This window comes from Hypomesus nipponensis, chromosome 22 (assembly GCF_054491055.1).
Source record: "Hypomesus nipponensis isolate SF chromosome 22, ASM5449105v1, whole genome shotgun sequence".
Classification (NCBI taxonomy): domain Eukaryota; kingdom Metazoa; phylum Chordata; class Actinopteri; order Osmeriformes; family Osmeridae; genus Hypomesus; species Hypomesus nipponensis.
Window position 1 is genome coordinate 15,023,657 of NC_140382.1, and position 6,000 is coordinate 15,029,656.

Consider the following 6,000-nt stretch of genomic DNA (forward strand, 5'->3'; position numbering starts at 1 on the left):
CCTCTTTCCCTTCTGTTTGCGACTGTAGCAGTTAGGTGGGACACCCGCGGGAAGAGATGTGAGGGAAATAACAATGAAGAAGTGGCTTCAGGGTTCTCTCCAGTGTTTTTTTAAATTCTGAAACCATCACAAGACAGGCGTTGTTGGCTCCATTTATTTTTTACCTGCCGTCACATCACCTGAATCGAGAACACACACACACACACACACACACACACTGTTGCTGTCTTATTGAGCAGTGAGGCATCAGACCAATGCTTAAACCAGAGAAAGAGCTACAGTACTTCACAGTTGACATAAATCACATAAAACCCTGCCTTGCTCTATTAACAACACAAATACATTTTGGTGTAATACTTTCATATTTGTGTTATAAAAATAATAATATTATGGATGAAAGGATAGCTTGTTAGTTGGATAGATTGATTTTCCTTTTCTTTGTGAGGATATTTCAAACTAGGAAATTCGACTTTCATGCCTATGACTCCCCCCCCCCCCCTCCCCATTGTGTAGCCTGGTTTCTATTGTGGTTGACGGTTGACAATGATGACTTTGTTTATAGCCCAAGCGAGTCTCCACAACCATCTGGCGACAGCAGGCCAAGCTCTTTGAAGCGGAGGTGGCCATTGTACCGACATGAGGTCTGGGCTTGGGGTCTGGCGTGTGCTAATTGAATTGAGTATGTTAAGGCCATCGACAGAACCCCGACCACCTGACACACGTGTGCATATGCAGACACACACACACACACACCATCGTTGGCCTCACACCAGTATCACCGCCTCCCCACCCCGCACCCCATTAATGTTGCGCATACACAAAAATCCATCGCCCTTGTCTCCCCTGCAAAATAAAACAAAAAGAAAACACACACTTACAAGTGCCTGCTCACACGCAGGGAAACACACTTCTTGGCCCTACAACATCCTCGTTTGCTGAAGGATGTGTTCTGTGGTGCCAGATGGCCAATGCCAAGGATTTCTCATTGCGAATGTACAAGACAAGAATCTGTCCAACAGATCGTCCTCACAAGCCAAACCATGTCTAAAATACGTGCAAGGATTTAATGAGCAAAACCCCTCTCTTTTCTCCCTGTTTAGTGAGCCAAGTTCTCTTTTGTTTAACTGAATACCAGTCGACTAATCGATTGATTACTCACTGGATTACTCATAAGATCACTCAGCCATCCATTTATTCTCTTCTCCATCCACTCTCCTTATTCCCCTCCTTCTCTCTATTTCAAAGGCTGAGGCAGAAAAGGTGTTTATTTTATAGCAGGGAGTGCCTATCTAATACAATTCTAGGTTCTGTTCCAAGACTTTCAGTATATATTCAAATTTAAATTATTTTTCCCCCTCAGTTATTTCAATTAATGTTGTGAACTATTTCTGCGTATTTCCAAAAAGTTAAATCACTAGCAGTGACACAACTGTTCCTAAGGCTTTTCCGGATTCATTTTACAACTGTATGCACTGTACGTAATTTATTACTCACTGAGATTTATCCAGACGTACTGAATTTACTATTTGAAGAAATATGGAATACATAAAGTGCTTTCATAAAACATTAAGAGTCTATTCACAATTTTTATTGATACCAAGAGAAAATAAACTGAATACTGAATTACTTTCCAATAACAGTAAGTCTTGGCCTCGCTTTTATGAAGAGCTGGCTCATGTGACTCATTGTCCATGCTCCAGTGGTCCAAACAACATCCAATTCCCTGTGCTGTTGTTACACTCCAACCTCCCTCCACCAATCCCAGTCGGGGGCCTAGACCTGTCACATCATCCTGCCATTCCATTCAATCATCTGGAGTCCGTAACCACCAAAGTCCCTCCAAATACGTTATCTCATGAACCCTGTTTTCTGCCAGTGGCCTGTCTACCACAAACCACAGACTCACAAACTCAACTTGGTGTGTGGACCCTTGGATCATATTTGTCCACAAACTACAATAAGATTGAGTCAGATTCCAACAATGAAGAAAAAAGGTGGGATGAAATATAAGGGCATTCCAATGTGACATATTGCACTTAAAATGAACTAGTATTACAAACTGTTAGATTAGATGACATTTGTGTCATAAAGTTGATAGATTTCAGGGTGTGTGTAGACAAATATGTATAGACATATTTAAGGCATGGTTGTCCTACAGTACATATTGTGATTGAGTTTAGAACAATCTTATCTTGTGATAAATTCCTTTGCACATGAAACAAAACGATGTATTTGAAGTCTCAAGTCAACATATCCCATAACTGTAGGAATGCTGTGATATTGTAGTGAAAAACATGTTTTGGCAAACATAAGCACTCTCTAAATCCCTGTAGAGTAGTAATCCCGTATTAAATAAGAAATGAACACTGTTTAATACCTGTAAATAGATGTGAAAGCTTGTGTTTAACACCTATGCATCTTGCAGGATTTTAATTAAAAGATAAACACAACAATTGTTGTTCAAGGTGTAGCTAGGGGCTTAATCTCAGCAGAAGGATAATGTTCATCTGCAAGTCCAGGATGTTGGGACATGGATTAGTGTTTGATAAAACTGTTCAAAGTCTCAGCAGGTGGGTAAACATACTGTGAAGAGAAGACAAAGAGCAGTGGTGTATATGCTGTACAAGACTGTTCTAACTGCACACTGTTACAGAGTGACTGTACTAACTGCACACTGTTACAGAGTGACTGTACTAACTGCACACTGTTACAGAGTGACTGTTCTAACTGCACACTGTTACAGAGTGACTGTACTAACTGCACACTGTTACAGAGTGACTGTACTAACTGCACACTGTTACAGAGTGACTGTTCTAACTGTACACTGTTACACAGTGACTGTACTAACTGCACACTGTTACAGAGTGACTGCACTAACTGCACACTGTTACAGAGTGACTGTTCTAACTGCACACTGTTACAGAGTGACTGTACTAACTGCACACTGTTACAGAGTGACTGTACTAACTGCACACTGTTACACAGTGACTGTTCTAACTGCACACTGTTACAGAGTGATTGTTCTAACTGTACACTGTTACAGAGTGACTGTTCTAACTGCACACTGTTACAGAGTGACTGTACTAACTGTACACTGTTACAGAGTGATTGTTCTAACTGTACACTGTTACAGAGTGACTGTTCTAACTGTACACTGTTACAGAGTGACTGTACTAACTGTACACTGTTAGTGACTGTACCATACGATTTTGTTAAAAAAGTAACAAACTGTAATGTATTTGTATTATGTTCAATACTTTTTTAATATACTTTAACTATAAAAGCCAAAAGGTCACAGCCGATTTGATCAGACACACCTGTTGTAATGGTTCCATGGGACAAATATTACATAGATTGACAGACAGCTAAAATAAACATTAAAATTTGTACTCTACTCAATTCAGAAGAATACATGCTTGATAAAATATGTTTCATCAAAAGAGCTATAGCATGTGCAATATGGAGATTAGTTCTGTGTATTAAATCATGCTATGTTTGTTTACTAACAGAAAAGTGCCAATCAATTAAGGGAGTCAATCCTCAAACTCTGTCCAATATTGCTGTTTGACATAAATTGCCATATTCTGTATCTACTCTATAGTTTTCTACATAACTTGTGTCTGGTTCTTACCAAAGAAAAGAGTAGGGACTCAGTCATTATTATCGTTTATTATATATTACTTATTTGCTAAACATAATTATGCTGCTAATAAGATGTGACCTCATGTTCATGCTCAGTGAGTTGGATTAATTCATTATTAGCTCCTATTAGCATATTTATTGGATACCTTTAACTGAATTCATATTTCCAGGCGAGGCAAAAGAAGAAAAAGAGATGGAGAACTCTCAGAAGAAGGTGAAAAAATACTTTTGAATCAAGTTTCTCAAATGAAACAAGGCCTTATTTAGCTTCTAGATATATTTTTTTTGCAAGGGATGTTCCTGCGTGTCATTTGTACAGTCGATACCTGCAATTAGACAGTAAGTGAAAATCCAACACACCCTACTGTATAACAGGTGATGTAGCAGTGAGGCTTGTTTAAGTACAACCCAGCAAGTTCATCTTTATCACGTCCCTTACATAATAAAAAAATCCTGAAATGGTGACAAAATCACAAGATGATCTCTGCTCATTTGTTAGAAGGTGACACAGATGAATGCACAACCTGAGAAAACTTGGCAGTGATGCAAAGGAATGGAACAGCTTGTATTATGATTACCACTCATCACTCCACTTAAAACCATGAATCTGATTATTGTGACACTGTTCTTTACGAAATACCATCTGAACAAGCTACATATAAAAGCAAAAAAGATTGATATTCTACTGGAGTGGGATCTTTTGATGAATGGTTTGATAAAATTGAATTGTCCTACTGGCAAGAATTGTTCTCATTTCAGAAGTAAAGTATCCTATTATCTACAATTTCATGGCTAAATTATTTGATTCCATTTACAAGACTGTGAAAATGGGCCATGTTATTAATCTTGCGGTTATGATTTAAATTGAAGACTGGGATTAGAATGCAGAAGTCATTATCAAGTTCCATTGTTTCTCATCCCAGCAATTATTAAGCTTGTTATCAAACCTTGATTTTCTCAAGGTGGATCACTGATGATCACAGCAAATATTGGCTTTCTGTGAACTTCAACAAAGAATCATCACAGTAATAATTTCTCTAAGGCAATTATTTGTCCTTGGACTAGTCACATCTAATTCTCACAGTACATAGTATACTATACAATGATAATCAGACAAGATAAGCATCTAGCTAAAATATGATAGCACCCACTGAGGCACATACAAATAAAAAAAAAACAATTTGGCAGGCATACTGCCGACTATGTAAGTCTGACTATACATTATGCATCTTAATAAAATCATCAAAGACAGAGAGTTGAATATTGGTCCCAACATTCATGAACAACTCCTTTTGATGATAGATTCCGGAACTGAACATATAATTTAGGATTTAAAAACTGAAGTTTTGAAATAACGTCAGAGCTTTGAGAATATTAATCAACGCACAGTTCTATTTCATTCACTCAGTAGAGCAGAGGTGGTGGGTGAATACATTGGTTGAGTTGAGGAGTTGTATTAGCTAGAACAAGAACAAATGATTGTACCTTGTCAGTCAAAGTCCAACCTGCAGTGTGTCCATAGTAAATCTTATAAGGCCCGACTTACTTCTTACTACAGGGTTTGTATTACTAGTACAACACGTGTACAGTTATTTATGTCTCTATGCTAATTATGACTATGTTCACCATTAGAGGCTGATCCTTTAATCAACTACCTGCATCTCAGTCCGTGTCCCTTCCAGGCATGAGATGGCGGCCGTTCCAGCGTCTGAAAACAAGCCCGACTAATCAATAGCTGACACAAACAAATAAAGGGCTAGAGGCAAGACCATAACCTCTCTGTGTATTGAAAGGCATAGCTGCCTGAACATGGTGTCTTGATAGCAGGCTGAGCCCCGGACAGGTGGTTTACATAAGGAAGCTTCTGGTCCTTTAATCCATGTTTGAGATCAAAATGAATTGCCTGAAGCACGTTTGCCATGTTGTCGTCTAAAAGCTCAGAGAGAGGTTGCTTCTTGCAGGCATACATTCATATTTCATCACAGGGACATAGTTGAGAAAATATTATTACAATATTTGCTGTGGAGGGCACAAACAAATGGACTCATTGGGATTCTTCGCTATCAAGGCCGTCTGGGTCTCCTGCTGGGGTGGGTTTATTTGACACAGGCCGTGGAGGTGAAAGGCAAACTTCTTTTCTCTCCCATTTGCTGACCTGCTTTTTCTGATGAAGAGGGGGGACGCTATCCTGCAGTGTCAGGCTTTTTATATAGATGCAAATGTACTGTAGGCACTGAATAGAGGCAAGTGTCCATTGTGCATCTTTGGTGTCTCTGTGCCCTGTGAATGAAGTTGTTTGTGATTCAAATAGAGCCACTTGGGACGTACATTTACTGTACAGTAAGTCAAATCTTTCCC